Consider the following 20,476-nt stretch of genomic DNA (forward strand, 5'->3'; position numbering starts at 1 on the left):
AATCTTTAATACAACCCGAATTCAGGAAATTTCATTTAAATTTGAATAAAATGAAAACTAAAAGACTTTCAAGTTACATGAGCCGATATTTTATTCACAATAGAACATAGAGAACATACCAAATATTTAAACTGAGAAATTTTACACTTTTATGCACAAATGAGCTCATTTCAAATGTGATGCCTGCTACAGGCCACAGGGGGAACAAAGGGCTGAAAAAGCCAGTGATTTAAAAATATTTAGCTGGAAGAACATCTAGCAACTAAACAAGTTAATTAACATCAGGTCTGTAACATGCTTTAGCTATAAAAGGGACGTCTTAGAGAGGCAGAGTGTTTCAGAAGTAAAGATGGGCAGAGGTTCTCCAATCTGTGAACGAGTGCGTAAAAAGATTGTGGAATACTTTAAAATCAATGTTTCTCAACGTCAAATTGCTTTGAAAACTCATCATCTACACTACAAAACATCATCTAAAGATTCAGAGAGACTGGAGAAATCCCGGTGCGTAAGGGACGAGGCTAAAGACATTTGTTGGATGGTCTTTGGACCCTCAGGTGACACTGAATCACTCATCAGCATGATTGTGTCATTGATGTTATTAAATGGGCCCTGGAATACTTCCAGAAATGCCATGCCATCTGCAGATGTCAACTACAGCTCTATCTTGCAACAAGGAAATCATGTGTGAACATGGTCCAGAAGCGCCGTCGTGTCCTGTGGGCCAAAGCTCATTTAAGATGGACTGTTTTAAAGTGAAAAAGTGTTCTATAGTCAGACGAGTCCAAATACGACATACTTGTTGGAAATCACGGACGCTGTGTCCTCTGGGCTGAAGAGGAGAGGGACCGTCCAGTGTTTTATTAGCGTTCGGTTCAAAAGCCAGGACCTCTGATGGTATGGGGGTGCAGAAGTGCATACGGTATGAGCATCTCACTATGAATATGAGTATACTATGAGTATACTCAGGCCCCATGAGTAGACATAACAATTAAATGGCTCAAAACTCTAATTAGTTTTAGCGTTTTAGCTATTCACTAATCAATTACCAATAAGTAAAAAAACTTTAAATAATACATAAACAAACCAAACGAAGACATTTTCCATTCACGAATGAGAAGGAGCAAATCAGCTTTACTGCAGTCACTTCAGGCCCGTCCCATGGAGCTCTTGGGAGAACCATCCTGACAGCAATGGCACCCATCAGCTTTCACATGCGAGTGCGAAATCAAGATCAACAATCCTTACTTTTTATATCTCACACCTCGTAAAATGTTCATATTTCCTCTAATATCTTCTCCCTAACATTTTACATACCCCAGTCATTTTACGAGGCTTTGCATATGCCACCTTTTGCTTACTTGTTTTCTGGTACGTTTTTACCTATTCTAAGTAAAATTCCACCCATTTCCAGGAGGCCTCGTTCACCTCCATATGATTCTAATTTACATGTACAAAAAATAGCTCTGATTGTGCACTTTTGCACATAACAATGCAACAGATCCTCCAACACAATATTCACACCTTTTTCTTAAAATCTCGTGTGGGTTTTTTTCCTCCGTCTGCAAATCATCCTTTGTTCACTTTGTATAGAAACGTGTTTTTTCTAGTTTTACAAACCAGGGCTTTAGTTTAGTTTAGACGATGCAAAACCACATAGAGCAGCTATTATAACAGCATGGCTTCATAGAAGAAGAGTTCGGGTGCTGAAGTGTCCTGCTGTCCAGATCTGTCACCTGCAGTATAGAGAACATTTGGAAAATGGAACATAAAATACACCAAAGACGACCACAGGCTCTTCAGCAGCTGGAAACCAATATGAGGCAGGAACAAGGCCCAACAGCAAAACTCCAAAAACTCATAACCTCAATGTCCAGATGTCTTCAAACTGTTTTGAAAAGAAGAGGAGATGCCAGTTCATTCATTCCAGTTCAATATGGTTAAAGGTCAGAGCTCTACAGAAGGAGATCTTCCAAACCAACCAATGGAAAGCAGATCTTCATTGAGATGGATTTATGCACAGGGACATGCTGGAACATGTTTTGGGTCTCATAATTCAAGTGTAGGTAATATTTCATAAATTAGATGCTGAGCTATTGTTCAAAGTTTGAGAAACGAAGAAATGCATTCAGATAAAGAGGTTTAGCGGAGGAACGAAGGGTCGGCGTGGGTGCAGGTTTTCATTCCACCTGAACAAGTCCGCATCAAATTCTACCTGTTTAAATTGAATGATTTTTATTTTCAATGATTATCAGGTATGGCCCTTGATTGGCTGCCATCAAAACCTGCACCCACACCGGCCCTTTATAAAAAAGATTGAACACTCCTGGTGTAAAGCATTAAAGATTTTGGATCACTCTGAGCTCCTTCACAGACGTTTAGATTTTCCAGCTCAGTGGATGAACAGATCATCTAGTTTTAAACACGTTATAATTAACACTTTATTGTGTGATTACTGATATCATTTCTGACTTATTTCTCTTTTTTATTAAGAGTTACAAGGTAAAAATCTAAAGCTGTTAAATAACATGCATCTACTAAATAAAACTATTTTTTGAAGATATGCTTTAGATGGTTTGGAGTGGAAGATCTCCTGCTATAGAGCTCCAACCCTACTGAACATGAATTAATGTGAACACTGACTGCACCACAGGAACCTTCTTACCTACATCAGGAACTGATTTTACTGACACCCTGAATTAATCACCACAAAATCTAGTGAAATATTTCCTTGAAGATAAAAGCTTATTAGAGAAGCAAATAAGGATTATTGTGGAATGGGATGTTTAAAAAGAAGCACATACCAATCTTATGGTCAGGTTTCAGGTGGTCAGGTGTGTCTGAATGGTTTTCTTCAGAACGCTGGATGATGAAGACTCCATGAAAACAGCCTCCAAACATCATTCTCTTCTTTTATTGTGCAGAACATATGGCAACAATATTTCACAAAAACAATTCCATTATTAGTTAATAAAATATGAAATGTGTGAAGCTAAAATAAAGTATTATCACCATGTGGTTCCTGTACTTATGAAACTCTCCAGAGAACTTCCTGTCCCCTGTTTATTGTGTTTTTCCCACATCAGTGAATACACATCATCTGATTACATTTCATCTGATTCACTATTTGGTTTTTGGGATTTTCTCTTTCAGAAAGATAAGAAAAATCACTGGAATCATGAGATTTTATAAATCTTATATCTTTTGTTTGTACAGATTTTGTAGCTCAGTGAAACATGCTGTAGGTTGGGCTACAAATTCAGTGCAGGGTTGCCAGGTTGTGTGTTTAACACCAGAAGTCAGAAATTCAGAACATATGTAAATAACAATTTTCTCTAAAGTAAATTGGATAAAGTAATCACTGTCCATCACTGTTTAATCCACATATAATAATACAAATCTGAATATTCAAAATAATAAAACAAGCCAAAGGGGGAATGGACAGAAATGATGGCACCCTAACCCTACTATTGTTACACAGCGGTTAGAAGCAAACAAGCAATTTCTAGAACACTTTTCACGATCACACAGCTTCAGCTGCCTCAGGTTAGAATGGTGCCTTCTCCAGACTGAATTCTTCAACTCCTTCCATAAATTTTGGATAGGATTCAGATCAGGGCTTGTAGGAGGTCACTTGAGGATAGTCCAGTCTTTTGTTGTGTGTGTTTTAAATCCTGTTGGAGATTTCTCCCTGATCTGTGACTGAGATGGAACGTTCTGACACTGGGCAGAAGATTTCGCTCCTCAATGGTCTTGAGATTTCATTGTGATTTCAGGTTCAGCAAAGCAGCCACTGAACTTAACATAATCCAGCCTCCTTCGTGTTTTACAGAATCTATCATTTTTATGCTTTCGGCTTTGTACACATTTATGCATCGCACTTTGAGTTTGTTTAAAAAAAATTAAATTATATTCAACTTGAAAACATGCACAATGTCAGAGGTATAAAACAAAAAAAAACACTCTGTACCGGAAATACAATTTTGTATTGCACATGCATAAAAACGCTAAAAAATCCATAGCACTGGCGTAAACCAGGAAATGGCTAGCGGCTAATGCTAGCATTATGGATTCTTTAGTGTTTTATGTCCAGCTTCAAGAATTTTATTCAAACAAGAAAATTCTGACAATTTCACATTTGAGGGAGAGAATGAATGAAGAAGAGAATGAATGAAGAATGGAAGGAATGAAGATATTTGTAACTGTTCTTATTTAAGCATGCTTTAAGTAGATCGTATCTTTGGAAAATTAAATATTTTATGTAAAACACACACACACACACACACACACACACACACACACACACACACACACACACACACACACACACGCATCTGTTACCCAATTGAGTTCTAACAAATGTAAAATAATAAAATTTTTCCATTTATTTAATCAATATAATTTAGTCAATTTAATTAATTATTCAATTGAATCAATATAATTAAATTTTTTTATTTTGATTAAATATAATACAATATTATTTTTTATATTTAACCAAGCAGACATTTGATTTAAAATTGTTTTTAAAATGTCAACTGTTCAAATGTTGATCACAAATGTTAATAATAATAATAATAATAATAATAATAATAATAATAATAATAATAATAATAATAATAATAATAATAATAAACTGCATTAATTACCATTAATTGCATTAATTAGTCACACATGGACCTTTACCTGGATGGTAAGATCTTCATTGGGGTTTTGCTGAGTGGAAAAAAGCAAGGGTATAATTTCTCATCAGATACGTACATGCATGTTTTGAGTGTGACATTAGAACAGAATGCAAATAATTTGTGAATCTCATAAACTAATTTTATTTATGATAAAACATAGAAATCATATCAACTGTTTGACTGAGAAAATATACCATTAAAACAAAGGTAATTTTTTTAATTAATGGCAGCAACATGTCTTTAAAAAAGTTGGGGACACGGCCATGTTTACCAGGGTGTAGGAGGAAAAAGAAAACACACTGGTGTGAGGGATGAAGGTGGAACATCAGACGGTGAGTAAAAACTCTATAATCCTCATCATGTGTAAATGGTGTAGTTTAATAAGGTGATATTGTGTAAACTGTGTGTTTGTAACTTCAGGACAGTCGAACTGGATCAGTTCACTCACGACATCGTGACGATTCAATTAAACCGCTGCGAACAAACACTACATCTAAAAGCAGAAAATAACAGCAGCAGTAAACGATCACATTTTTATTCAATGTTGTGGTTTTCAGTGACTGTTTATGCTTTTGTACACCAATGTATATTTTTCTCCTTTTTATTTTTTAATGAAACCTGTTAGCTTCTTCGTTCAATTCACTTTTTATAGCATTTGTCTACTACAACAGTAACGTATCTGCTTGCAAATGTGATTTACTGCGACTTTACTACGTTCAAATGTTTGTTTTCAATGTTTGTATGTTTAATTTATGCATATAATTTAATTACTATACAACATTAAATTAATTATGTATTCTAGAGCTTCATAAACTGAACAAAAGGTCTGTATTTCTTTTAACAAAAATTGTCAAAACGCTTAATGTGACTTTTGCATAATTAAAAAAAAATTGTTTTATACATAAAAATCCTGTATTTGGGCTTTATATAGTTATAATGAGCAAAACATTTCATTAAAATAATAATAATTTGATTAATCAATTAACCGGAAAAAAAGGTAAAATGCTGTTTATAGAAAATCCTTAAAGGAGGACAGTATACAATTTAATAAATAAATAAATAAATAAATAAATAAATAAATAAATAAATAAATAGTAACCAAAACCTAATATATAACCAAATATATCTGCTGCAGTTTGGGACAGAAATGAACACACAGAGAGATGCTGAATCCCCTCCAGCACTGATGTATAAAATTGATATATTTACCTTTTTTCCATCTCTTTAAATTTCTGAAAAAGAAACCAGATTGTATGAATACCTTTGGTTTCTTCTAAACAGAACACGTGTGTACACAGCAGATAAAATGCTTACGTGTAAGAAAAGACTCTCGTCACGTCCCATGTCATCCTGAATGCTTTTGATCCGTTCTGATATAGAAGTCTCTGATCCGTTAACTTCAGCAATCTTCTCCACGATCCTCTGTCTCTTTGTGTTCTGTTCGCTTCTCAGTGCAGATAACCGAGCGTTCTCCTCTACTCTGAGGAACTCACAAATCTTCACAAACTCTGCCTTTATCTGCGCCTCTGTCTGCTGGCCCTGCAGCTGCGAGACAGGACAAGTCCCTGTGTTTCTCCACTTAATGCAATGTTATTCTAATCCTTATTAGATGTATTTATTCACAATACCTGGAGTTTTGTAGCTGCAGTGGAAAAGGTAGACCTTTTGGAATTCAAGGATTGCAGCTTGCTCTCGAGTTCCTGCAAAGGCTTCTGTAGTTTAATCTGGAAATACATTTATTTATTTATTTATTTTTACACATAAAATGTAAAATGCTTCAAAAGAAGAAAAGGTTGTATAATATACACTATATAGCCAAAATGATTGGGGCACCTGAACCTCCCAGGAGTAACTGTTAGCACAAAGTTGAACACAATTGGCTAGGAAGTCTTTGGATGATGCATGCACACTCCAAAATCTAGTGGAACATCTTCCCACAAGACACTCACTGCAGAAACTGTGACTGCAGGGCAGAACCACCGGATCCCTAAAGATATCAATGCAGATGGAGCATATGAGATTTTCCTCCAGGTTACCATGAGAAGATGCCATGGCTGATTCTATTGTTGCTTTGCTCTGTCATATATTTCTGCTCGTCTCGTCTCTGACAAGCTTCCAGAGAAATGAAAGTAAAAGTGTTTAAGGATTGTGTTGGGCTTGAATGAATCGGACTAAAACCTAAACAATAAGCTGCATTTCATTTACAGGCTGATGAATCAAACACTGGGCTGTTATAAGTACTAAATAAAATGACTTTGTAGGCATCAAACCATTCCTGTTCCTCATACCATTCCTGAACTTTTTTATGCAATGCAGAATTTGGAGCATGCATTATGTTGGTGGAAAAAAAACAACCAAAAAAACACTGCCATTAAGGAATAGTGATATACAGTGTTGTGTTAGTTACTAAAAAATAGTAACCAGTTACAGTTACTTGTTACTTCATTCAAAAAGTAACTTAGTTACTTTGTTGATTACTTAAACCAAAAAGTAGTGTTACTGTTAAAAGTAACTTTTTTAAAGAACCTTCTTTAATGTTCCCATTAATGCCTTTTTATGCGTTATGGTCTACAAACACAAAACTGACTTAAACACAAAGTCATTTTTAAACACTATTTTATTAAAGTCAGAGCAGCACAAACTGAATGTATCACAAGGATTTCTGAAATAAACAACAAAACAAGCTGAATAATATTTTCACAATCAAAAACTAAAGTGGCTTCTGCATCATAAAAGCTGTTGTGTTGAGCTCTTAAACATGTTCCTTTCACAGCTTAAGTATGAAAACTATCCACAATGTAGAACAGAACACCGGGTTAGCTTCTAGCTTCTAGCTTCTAGCTCCTCAGGCATGGAATTCCTGGAGGAGCTTCTACAGATTGGAGTTGCTGTTTATCGCAGTAGATACGAGCTTCGAACCAGAAAGACACAACTTACATTTGACTTAAAAGTTTTTGTATTTATGCTCAACTAAAGTGAAATAATGATCATATTTCCACTTTAAGAAACTCGTCTTGCTCTCGCCTCGACTCGCCATTACTGCCGCACAGACCTGAATAAACAGAGACACGCCCACAGTCCATCTTCTTCGTGTATACAGAGGGTATTTCACCAATCCCTCAATGCGTCGCTGCTGTAAACAGGTCAGACTGTAGTCTACACTTCAGTCGAAATTAATTCATTTAAAAAAGTAAGGGGTAACGCACCATACGGTAACGGTAACGGAGTTACTTTATTTTTAAAAGTAACGCGTTACAGTATTAGTTACTGTCAAAAGTAACGCGTTACCGGGCGTTACTGTCCAACACTGGTGATAAATGGGTATAACTTAGTGCCAGCCCCTTAAATAAAACCCTCTATTCCATGTTTCATCAAATCATTGAGATCTTTTTAATCTAAATAGTCAAACACATTTAACAAACACATATAAGCATATATGTGAAAGAGAAAGTAACCAAACAAACTGTATTCTATACGTGTGAAAGAAAAACAAAAAATCAAAAGTAAATTAAAAGAGAATAAAAGAAAAAGAGAGACTTTTACTGAGTTTTAACTGACATCCCATTATGTTATTACTCGTAATTGAACAGCTGAGAGAACTATAAGCAGGCAATAGATACACTATATTACCAAATGTTTTAGTATGTGCTTTTTGAGCATCACATTCCACATTTGGTCCCAGTTTTCTTTAATATTTTCCTTCTGGGAAGATGTTCCACTAGAATTTGAGGTGTGATTTGTGCAGGTACTGATACACAACAGGGTTATGAGGAGGCCTGGGGTGCAGCCAGGGTTCGCATTCATCTAAAAGGTGTTCAATAGGTTTGAGATCAATGATCTATAGCAGGAGATCTTCCACATAGATGGATGGATGAATGGATGGATCTCAGCATTAACATCGACAAACTGATAACCAAATAAGACGTAACCAAGGAAATGACCCTTTCCTTTACTCCAACAACAGTCAATTATAATCATTGGCATCAATGATCAAAGCTACACACGGGTCAAAACAATCAAGGAGACAAAACTCTCTGTGCTATGATGAAGCCTAAATGCATTTTATAAGTGTTATTCCTATGTATGAGCATAACTGCTGCACTAAAATAAATGGCCTTTTTTTATCTGTACACTTTAAGCTGTTAGCTTTAAAGATGTAGGGACTTAATTTAAACTAGTTTCTAGGTCTCTTCAGGAGAAGTAAAACATTCTAGTGGTGGAGAGTTTTATTGTCTACCTGGTTATTTATTAAAAAGCTCATTTCAAGTTTTCCACAGTGCTAACACAAGACAAACTCGAACAAATTAAAACAAATGTTACTGAACTTTCAGTTTGTCCCTTCAGAGTAGTGCTGCAACGATTGTAACATATCAACTAACTAGATATGTGGTCTGACTAGCCATGGTGGAGGCAGGGCTCTGCCTAAAACACTAGAAAAGTGTGTGTAAAATCCAGCAAGTTTGCCCTCTCCATATTTGAATGGAATTTAGGGAGCACTGCCTTGAAATTTGTATAACTGAAATCTCAATAAACCATTAATCAGGGTGTGTGTTCGGTGGTTGGCTAACAGCCTCATACAGTTTATAAAGCATCTCCTTATCATTGTCAGTAGAGGGAATGTACAATCTGATGTAAACACACGAGCCATCGTGGTAAAACCTAACACACAAAGCTGCATTTCTGACAGAATTAAACAAGGCTGGCCCTCGCTGAACGATGGCATCTGGAACTCTGACACCACACCATGTTTCCAAGAGGGACGTATAAGAATTTAAAGCCCTTGGAAACACTAAGCTGAAGGTCAGGGTGCAATTTTGGGTGAGTTTTGAGCTTCGTGGGCTTTCGTTTTTTTGCTCTGTTCCATTGGCTCTAGTCGGATGGCATCAGCTGTTTCTTTTTTGACACAGAACATTCTAGAGCATGAGGGTCGCTGTACTGAGAGCACATAGGCAGTTTACTCCTGCGATTTCATTAGAAAACACACCTGTAGAGGGAATTCTTCAAACTTAAATTTTGTATTTTTTTTGTGAAGTTTTTAATTATATTACTATATGAATATTAACACAATATAAAAAAATATACAAATCATACATTCATTCATTCATTTTCTCCCGGTTATCCGTAATTCGGGTCGCGGGGGCAGCAGTCTAAGCAGTCCCCCGCCTTCGACTGCTGCCCAATCCTCACAGCACCGTCCCTTACGGTCCCTCCTGCAGGCGGTGAGCCCACGGGAAGTGTATACAAATCAATTATTAAAATCTTTTGGTTTTGTGGAATTATAACAATTGGAAATATTAATATGGTACATGATTGGTATATAACTAGTTTTATCAGCATAAATGAGATTAGCTCTTTTTTTATATTTTTTTTTTATATACTAAATTCTGTTTAAATATAATTTCCACTACCCACCCCAAAAAACAAACAACAAAAAAAAACAATTAAAGCATTTAAAAAAAAATTAAATATATATATATATATATATATATATATATATATATATATATATATATATATATATATATATATATATATATATATATATATATTTCTACATCTCTACGTCTCCCCCTTTAGCCCAACTACCTGCATATCTTCCCTCACCACATCCATAAACCTCCTCCTTGGTCTTCCTCTTTTCCTCCTTCCTGGTGGCTCCATCCTCAGAATTCTCCTACTGATATACCCCATGTCTCTCCTCTGTACATGTCCAAACCATCTCAATCTCACCTTCCTCACCTTGTCTTCAAAACGTCCTACATGCGCTGTCCCTCTAATAAACTCGTTTCTAATCCTGTCCATCGTCGTCACTCCCAGTGAACATCTCAACATCTTCAGCTTTGCCACTGTCTCTAAACCATACAACATCTCAGGTCTCACCACAGTCCTATAAGCTTTCCCTTTCAGTCTCACAGATAGTCTTCTATCACAAATCACTCCTGCTATTACTCTTCTCCACCCACTTCACCCTGCCTGCACTCTTTTCTTCACTTCTCTAAAACACACTCCATTACTTTGCACTGTTTACCCCAGGTACCTGAACTCCTCCACCTTCTCCACCTTTTTTTCCCTGCAACCGCACCCCTCCACTGCATTCCCTCTCATTCACACACATGTACTTTGTCTTACTCCTACTGACTTTCATTCCCCTTCTCTCCTGCATGTAGAGCTGTCATTATATACAGTACAGTAATAGAAGTGAAAAGTAAATCCCCTCCATTGACTATCCTTTTTCTTATGCTGCATTCCAATACCATCTCTTCACCAGGAAAACACCACCATCACACCTGGCCATTCACAAACTTGATTTATCAGACCAGGTCACATTTTTCCATTGCGCCATGGTTCAGCTCTGGTGCTCAGAGAATTTTACCTCAGAGAAGTTTACCTCACAGAATTTTACCTCAAAGAATTTTACCTCACAGAATATTACCTCACAGAGTTTTACCCTTTACAGAGTTTTACCTCAGAGAATTTTACCTCAGAGAATTTTACCTTAGAGAATTTTACCTCACAGAGTTTTACCCTTTACAGAGTTTTACCTCAGATAATTTTACCTTAGAGAATTTTACCCTAGAGAATTTTACCTCACAGAGTTTTACCCTTTACAGAGTTTTACCTCAGATCCTTTTACCTTAGAGAATTTTACCTTAGAGAAGTTTACCTCACAGAATTTTACTTCACAGAGTTTTACCCTTTACAGAGTTTTACCTCACAGAATTTTACCTCAAAGAATTTTACCTCACAGAATTTTACTTCACAGAGTTTTACCCTTTACAGAGTTTTACCTCAGAGAATTTTACCTCAGAGAATTTTACCTTAGAGAATTTTACCTCACAGAGTTTTACCCTTTACAGAGTTTTACCTCAGAGAATTTTACCTCAGAGAATTTTACCTTAGAGAATTTTACCTCACAGAGTTTTACCCTTTACAGAGTTTTACCTCAGAGAATTTTACCTCAGAGAATTTTACCTTAGATAATTTTACCTCACAGAGTTTTACCCTTTACAGAGTTTTACCTCAGATAATTTTACCTTAGAGAATTTTACCTCAGAATCCAGCGCGCGGATTCTGAACACAGATTCGCGAAACACAGAACATTCTAGAGCATGAGGGTCGCTGTACTGAGAGCACATGCGCAGTTTACTCCTGCGATTTCATTAGAAAACGCACCTGTAGAGGGAATTCTTCAAACTTAAATTTTTTTTTTTTTTTTTTGTGAAGTTTTCAATTATATTACTATATAATACTTTCATGACACTCTTACCACTCTGCATCTCTATACTGAGCATCCATGATGCTATACATATATATATATATATATATATATATATATATATATATATATATATATATATATATATATATATATATATATACACAGGTAGTCGTCGACTTGCAACCTATGACAATGCGTAAACGCTTCCAGCATCATTTCACAGTACTGTAGATATAGCCTACTCTACTTACGACCAAATCGTGCTACGACCGATTTGCCGGTCCCAATTGTGGTCGACGACTACCTGTATATATATATATATATAAATAAATACAAAATCAATAGCATTAAAAAAAATCATGAAGAATTTTCCATACCCTACATTGCTGAATTGTAAAGCAGATATAGTATGTTTTGACAACTATTGCTCGAGCTAAATATAGTTGACAGATTATTATATAGTTGATTATAACACAATATAAAGGTTCTATTTATTCATTATTAGTGAATGATTTTAGTTTGACATTCAAGTGAGTTTTAGCACAACAGATCTGTTGGTATTGGGAGTTAGGTTTAGGTAGTCTGAATCTTCTTTGTTGTTAAAGTCTTGACCCTGGTTCATGTAACTTGCGGACTCTAGTAGAATGAATCTGATTGATGTTGAAGATAGCAGCCTGGGTCTAATGTCTAGTAAATTAAATCTAATTAGTTGATGTTGGCATCTAAACTCTGGTAAACAGAATCTAATTGGTTTGTGTTGGGGTCTAAACTCTGGTACACTGAATCAAATTGGTTGGGGTTGGGATTTAGGTTTTGGTAGACCAGCTGCATTCTGATGTTCTGAATCTGAGGTGGCTCATTTTCATAATCAGGAGTCTGAAAAAAAAAAATATAAACAGGTCATAAAAATCATTTTGCAATAAAAGTAAAAGCATACAGTTGTATTTGGATGTAAAACCATTAGAGATATATAGTGTCTAATAATGGATTAGTCACATATCTGTATCATGGTACAAGCTCAAAAAATATTTTAGTCTAAAGAATTTTGGAGTCTGATTAAACGCTGTGATGATTTTTTTTTTATGTTAAATATAGATTAATAGTATAAATCAATTTTGCTTCATGTTTCACATAGAGTTTAGTGGTATAAATAAACCATTGTTAAACATCTTGTTGTTCTTCTAACATAATTATTGATATTTTAATGTTGGTGTCACAAATGAGACATTCTCTTGGGTCTCTTTGTCTTTGGAGATTAAACTGCAATATATTTAACTTTTTTGTATATACAGTGGGTATGGAAAGTATTCAGACCCCCTTAAATTTTTACTATTTGTTATATTGTAGCCATTTGCTAAAATCATTTGAGTTAATTTCTTTTCCTCATTAATGTACACACAGCACCCCATATTGACAGAAAAACACAGAATTGTTGACATTGTTCGCAGATTTATTAAAAAAGAAAAACTGAAATATCACATGGTCCTAAATATTCAGACCCTTTGCTGTGACACTCATATATTTAACTCAGGTGCTATCCATTTCTTCTGATCATCCTTGAGATGGTTCCACACCTCTATTTGAGTCCAGCTGTGTTTGATTATACTGATTGGACTTAATTAGGAAAGCCACACACCTGCCTATATAAGACCTTACAGATCACAAGGCATGTCAGAGCAAATGAGAATCATGAGGTCAAAAGAACTGCCTGAAGAGCTCAGAGACAGAATTGTGGCAAGGCACAGATCTGGCCAAGGTTACAAAAACATTTCTACTGCACTTAATGTTCCTAAGAGCACAGTGGCCTCCATAATCCTTAAATGGAAGACATTTGGGATGACCAGAACCCTTCCTAGAGCTGGCTGTCCGGCCAAACCGAGCTATCAGGGGAGAAGAGCGTTGGTGAGAGAGGTAAAGAAGCACCCAAAGATCATTGTGACTGAGCTCCAGAAATGCAGTCGGGAGATGAGAGAAAGTTGTAGAAAGTCAACCATCACTGCAGCCCATCACCAGTGGTGGGTTTATGGCAGAGTGGCCAGACGGAAGCCTCTCCTCAGTGCAAGACACATGAAAGTATGAAGGAGTTTGCTAAAAAAAAACACTCCAAGATGGTGAGAAATAAGATTCTCTGGTCTGATGAGACCAAGATAGAACTTTTTGGCCTTAATTCTAAGCGGTATGTGTGGAGAAAACCAGGCACTGCTCATCACCTGTCCAATACAGTGAAGCATGGTGGGGGCAGCATCATGCTGTGGGAGTGTTTTTAAGCTGCAGGGACAGGACGACTGGTTGCAATCAAGGGAAAGATGAATGCGGCCAAGTACAGGGATATCCTGGATGAAAACCTTATCCAGAGTGCTCTGGACCTCAGATTGGGCCGAAGTTTCACCTTCCAACAAAACAATGACCCTAAGCACACAGATAAAATAACGAAGAAGTGGCTTCACAACAACTCCGTGACTGTTCCTGAATGGCCCAGCCAGAGCCCTGACTTAAACCCAATTGAGCATCTCTGGAGAGACCTAAAAATGGCTGTCCACCAACGTTTACCATCCAACCTGACAGAACCGGAGAGGATCTCCAAATCCAGGTGTGAAAAACTTGTTGCATCTTTCCCAAAAAGACTCATGCTGTATTAGATCAAAAGGGTGCTTCTAATAAATACTGAGCAAAGGGTGTGAATACTTAGGACCATGTGATATTTAAGTTTTTCTTTTTTAATAAATCTGCAACATTGTCAGCAATTCTGTGTTTTTCTGTCAATATGGGGAGCTGTGTGTACATTGATAAAAAAAAGAAATGAACTTAAATGATTTTAGCAAATGGCTGCAATATAACAAAGAGTGAAAACTTTAAGGGGTTGTGATCAGCCCACTAGCTTCTCTTACTCTACCCTGCTCTTCTTGAAGGCTGAATACATTTCAAACTTTCCTAATAACAAAATAAAAAAAAATAATAATCTGTTAGAAATTCACCCCTACACCAATTCATACACTTCACACACTCCCCTTCTCATTCACTGGCTTATTATTCTAATCTAGCAAAAGAAAATATCGTCATCTTGTCCTCCAATCCTACCATCTTCAAATGAATCCAATACCTTCCACAATCCACCAGACTGTCTCAAAATATTTATTCGCCTTCATTATTACTACCGTCAATAGCTCCATAGCTCTGCCTACTAGGTACATGACCAGCAAGGGTTAATCCTATGCTGTGGAGCCCTTAGACATCAGCATATTCTGAATAATATTAAGTCTCTTTTTAAAATCCTTGAACGCACAGTCTACAATCAAATGTTTTTCCAACTCAACCTTTAGATCCTCTCCAGTCTGGATTTAAAGCAACACATTCCACAGAGACTGTGTTTTTAGCAATCACTGAAAGTAATTTACTCACTTGGTTGTTCATATCAATGCCACGCAGATCAACCTCGGGAGCAGGACAGACAGGTAAAGCAGTGATTTCGAGAGGTTGGGAAAGCTCGGCAATACCTCCAGCCAGCCAGGGAGGCTAAAGGCTGGGCAGTCACCTCCGCAGGGTTATGGGGCTAGGCGGCACCACAGTGGAGAACCAAGGTGGAGGGGGGGAGGGCTTTGCTGCTGGCTTGGCTTGAAATAGGGGGTGGGACCGACATCATGGCCAGCGCTGTGACAAATTTCGGAATGCCGTGGTAAATTCCCGGTGCTGACATTCTCCGAATGGGGCAGTCAGCTTCAGGGTGTTTAGCTAGGACCACAGGTTCTGAACATCCGTGGGGTCCATTGTTGGCCAGATTATTCTGTCACAAATGGTGACCTGAAAGACCCAAATGCAGGACGCAACAGGGGTAAGGGGAAAGCTATTTTTAATAGGGCGAGTTAGCAGAGTAACAAAAATAAAAGCACATTCCAAAAATACAGTCCTTAATCTGAGACCAGGCAGCCAGAGCAATGCAAGGAGTATCAAAAATCAGAAATCAAAAACAGTAAAAAAAAAATCGGAAGAGCCGGCAAACAGAGCAACAAAGGGTAGAGCAGAAATACAAAACCAAATAACAAGTCCAAGTCCAAACCAGTGCAGAGGCAGAGCAGTTCTGGGGTCAGGCTCAGGCTCAGGAACAGGAACAGGAGTAGGGAACAAGAATTAGAACAAGCAGGATGACAAGATCACTCTCAGGGACCTAGGAAGCCACTGAGATAATCTGACAGGGAGTAAAAGTGTTTCTGTCCTTAAATACCGGGTGGTGCGGAAAAAACGGCAAAATGGATGCCGAATCGGAAGTGTGCCCCACGATAACGTAAATCCCTGACTCACTGAGCACAATCTTGAGGTAACTATTGACAATCAATAGTCATTTTCCACTAATGTTGCAAATCTGATATGCTCATGTTGATTTTCACTTCCTGTAGCCCCTGCATCAGATTTAAAACACGGATGCTCACCTACACAGCCAAAAATAGACCAGCACCAATAAACCTTTAAGCTTCTATCATACCCAGTACCACACAACACTCCATCCTTTATTATTGTTTAGATGATCCCACCTCCACTCACAAGGAAGGAAGAATGCAAGGAACCAGGAAGAGCTGAATCAAGGCTTTTCTAGATAGATCTTCTTTAAAATCTTCTAGATAGAAATTTAGATATTGGAATGAACACCCCCTAGATGTCTGTACAGCTGAGTCACTAGCAGTCCTCAAATGACAACTAATGACTTACCTCCTTTTGAAGTAATTAAATTAGCATTTAGGGGAATCAAATCTTTTCTGTTCTTACTATATTATATCGCCTACAGAGTTTATAAATGATTTATGTAAATGTTCATCTTGATGTTTTAAATAAGCAAATTAAGAGAAATGGAAACAGTTGTAAATATCTATATGGTTGCATGAGACTTTTTATCCTTATTCAGTGCTGCAGATGAATATTCACTTACCATGTTATTTGCTTCTGATCGCTGGCTCATTGTGGCAGAACCTGCAAAAAGTAAGAAAATAAATCAGCCAAACAGGGAGATTTTGTGTGGGTGGTATTTTGTGTTTTCTTGGAAATAGTACCTTGTATCATGTTTCTTTTTAACTTGAAGATTAGTAAAAAGCCTCCCACCAGCAGCAGGGCCACACAGACACACACAGTTGTGGAGATGATGATGGTGATGGTAGCAATTGAGGAACCTGCTGATGACATTTGATTTCAACATTCATCTTAAAACAACTTCATCTTCACATCATAAACATGTGCTGAATCATTGATGTGTTAATAATGTGTTAATATTTCATGACTTTTTAAAACACACAAACTGCAGTATATCCTGCTATAATTAGCTGGTATTTTTAAAGCTAATTTAAATGTGACATTTAAATCATTAGTAGTCACAGGATGAATCACTTCATACAGGGCAGAGCAGAAAATTGTGAAATACATGGCAGAAGCAAGTGCCATAAATGCTAAACCAGAGAAGTCATGTGATGTGCAAAAAAAACCTGACTGGCAAAATAGAAAAAAAAAAAAACATTGGATAAAAGAAAGTCAGCAATAAGACACCAATCATGAAATATGAGGCTTGCTGAGTCACAAAAAATGTTAATACACACTGATTTTGTGAATAGAGTTTTTAAAGTGTGTGTGTGAGTAATTGTTAGTAGCTTGGAGACTGTGTGAGATCTGAGAGTTGGAGTTTGCAGGCGCCATCTTTAAGAACCGATGACAATAAGAAGAAACTATTACTAGAAAGAAAGTATTTTTTCAAATATTTGCATATTAACAGTCAAACAAATAACAGTCACATTTTTTAATTATTGTTTTTTTAAGGATCCAGAGGTGACCCTGAGATGATATGAGGAGGAGAGCCTGTGAGGAACCAGATTTATCTGGATGGTGAATTATTTACACTTTTATTGCAACAAATACAATAGCTAACAAACAGATAAAAGGCTCAGAAGGTGACTTTGATCAATATTTGAAATCTGCTTTTCACCCATTACAGTGTAAAGTGGATTTCCTCATAGTGATGCACTTTTTCAGCAGGACGCTTCTTTTAGCAAAACCTTTATTCAAGTCTGAATGAAATTCATCACTTAATGAAATTCCATCTCAAATCCATATCTAGTTCCGGACTAAATACAGTGTTGTGTTTTGTGCTTCTTCTGTTGATGAGCATCATTAAGATTTCATATATTAAAGAAAAGACAAATAAGTCCTAATAATAATATTATTATTATTATTATTATTATTATTATTATTATTATTATTATTATTATTATTAACCCTAACCCTAACCCTATATTTATTGGAAAGTCTTACCAGGTTCAGGTGTGTCTGATGGAACATCTGGATTTTGGGTTGTGAATTGTGCTGCTTCTGTTCATGAGCATCATGAAGTTGATGTGTGTTCATATAATAATGAAAAGATAAGTCATAATTAAAATAAGTGATAATGATATGGGGAACTAAAACCCCTGTACTGCACTGGTTCCCACTATTGTTCCTTCAAATATATTCTTATTTACAGAGCTGCTGTTTCAATCATCTCAGTATCTGCAATAATATAAATGATGGTAAAAAATTTCTCACCTGTAGTTTGGAGATGGATTTTTGTGAAGAGCGAGTGAGAAATAATCTCAGTCTTATTAACAACTGCACAGAAATAAACTCCTCCATCGTCTTCTCTCACATCATTAATGTTCACACTGAAAACTTTATTGCCCATGTCATCAGAAATGGAGAATCTGCCGTCCTGATGTGGTTCTGTTCCTCTGGTGCGGATTATTTCAGTTAAAGAGCGATGTTTTAGTTTATAGAAAGACTTGGTGTTTCTTTTAAACTCTTCTGGATAGGAGCAGCTGATCGTCACATTCTGTCCCAAAGAACCTGGTACTGATTTCATCTCACTGCAACACGGATCTGTCAATCACACAAACTGAATTAGTGTAGAATTATTCATACCTCAGCTTTTATATCACAAATTCAGCTTTTATCTACTTTAAATGTAGGTGTGTGTGTTTTATCTGCATGAAGAGAAAATTAACATCACTATGATTCTGATGTAGGAGCAAAATAAACAGCATCTGAAATGTTTTACACTTCACCTGAGTTTATATTTATAAATGTCCAGGAAAAATCTCAACATAAATTTATTTTCTTGTTATCATAGATCAGCTGAACACAACGGTTTTATACTGAATTATATTAAATATATTTTAACACTAAAATATATAAAATATCAAGCAGTTAAAGATTTCTCACCATGGTTTAGTTTCAGGATAATGTCCTCATTCCACACACTCTGTTCTCCAACCTGATACAGTCCAGTATCCTGTTCCCTCAGGGTTCTGATTATCAGTGTAAGACTTTGATTAGAGGAAATCAGAGTAAATCTGCCCTTATGACCATCTCTGATCAACTCTGTGCCCCGAGCTTCTATTATCCTTTCACACTGATTGTCTGGGTTTAATTTGCAAAGAAACACAGCAGATCTCAAATTTATTTTGTGTTTGAAGTCAATTATGACGTGACCTCCTGGGAAACCAGTCACATCCAAACAGTACACTGGACCTGCCAATCAAAATAAAATCATTTCACTCATTTTTCTGATAATAATAATAATAATAATAATAATAATAATAATAATAATAATAATAATAATAATAATAATAATAAATTGTCACTACTACAGTTCAGCACTAACACACAGTAACTGCAGCACAACATCCTGAAGGTTCCTCCTGCTTTACTCTGTAGTTTCTTATGTAAAGTAGAATAACTGACCTGAGATCAGGTAGAAGGTGGTGATTAGGAGGAGCTGGATCTTCATTCTGTACTGAAATAAAAGCTTCACTGGTGTTCACAATCACTTCATTCTGCCATCAAACAACTTCTGTGGGAATTTAAGTATGAAGAATGTGTTTCTGTGTAGTTTCTTCATCTCTCTACCACCAGTTAGGGTTTGATCATTTCCTCCTTTTACTCAGAATCCTCCCACTGTTAATTTCACCATCATCTCTTAGCTGATCAATTATGTTATGAAAAATAATCAAACCCTGAAAAAAAATTAAAAACCAATTCTTCCCAACCATTGCTCCCCCCCCCCTCTCTCTCTCTCTCTCTCTCTCTCTCTCTCTCTCTCTCTCTCTCTCTCTCATTCTCCCCCCCCCTCTCTCACTCTCTCCCTCTCTCTCTCTCTCTCTCTCTCTCTCTCTCTCTCTCTCATTCTCCCCCCCCTCTCTCACTCTCTCCCTCACTCTCTCTCTCTCTCTCTCTCTCTCTCTCTCTCTCTCTCTCTCTCTCTCTCTCATTCTTCCCCCCCCCCCTCTCTCTCTCTCTCTCTCTCTCTCTCTCTCTCTCTCTCTCTCTCTCCCTCTTCATTTCTCTAATGAATTTAATAAAAAACAGAAAGCGATATATAAATAAGCTGACTGGTGGTAAGAATCTGTGTGTGCTGTGTGTAATCATGGCACCAGTGTGACTTTATCATCACAACAGAAAAAAATAAAATTCTATTTTTGTAGGTATTTGATCATCGCAGGTTTTTAGACAGGAATAACTGACACTGATTCAAAACAGGAAATGAAATGTGTTTCCTCACCAGTCAAATACC

The 20,476-nt window shown here is 36.7% G+C and overlaps 2 protein-coding genes and 1 long non-coding RNA gene across 3 annotated transcripts in view; all 3 read right to left on the reverse strand.

Annotated features, from left to right (window-relative positions):
* LOC310715392 (uncharacterized protein) overlaps positions 1-2,645 on the reverse strand; it is a 147,137-nt gene extending 144,492 nt beyond the window's left edge. The window contains exon 1 of the mRNA XM_083521800.1: positions 2,614-2,645. The gene's annotated coding sequence lies outside the window, so the exon portion shown is untranslated. The remainder of the gene's footprint in view (positions 1-2,613) is intronic.
* Positions 2,646-5,680: 3,035 nt separating this feature from the next.
* Positions 5,681-6,415, reverse strand: LOC310715574. Its single transcript, XR_014530365.1, has 3 exons — positions 6,308-6,415; positions 5,994-6,224; positions 5,681-5,911 (listed from the first exon to the last, which is right to left on the reverse strand). It is a non-coding gene; the product is annotated as an uncharacterized lncRNA (long non-coding RNA).
* A 5,945-nt stretch (positions 6,416-12,360) lies between these two features.
* The window catches only part of LOC310715616 (uncharacterized protein), a 26,201-nt gene continuing 18,085 nt past the window's right edge, over positions 12,361-20,476 (reverse strand). Inside the window, exons 14-16 of the mRNA XM_083522126.1 lie at positions 16,938-17,057; positions 16,817-16,857; positions 12,361-12,774 (exon numbers count right to left, since the gene is read on the reverse strand). The gene's annotated coding sequence lies outside the window, so the exon portion shown is untranslated. The remainder of the gene's footprint in view (positions 12,775-16,816; positions 16,858-16,937; positions 17,058-20,476) is intronic.

This window comes from Silurus aristotelis (genome assembly GCF_946808225.1).
Source record: "Silurus aristotelis genome assembly, chromosome: 20".
In the NCBI taxonomy this organism is placed as follows: Eukaryota; Metazoa; Chordata; class Actinopteri; order Siluriformes; family Siluridae; genus Silurus; species Silurus aristotelis.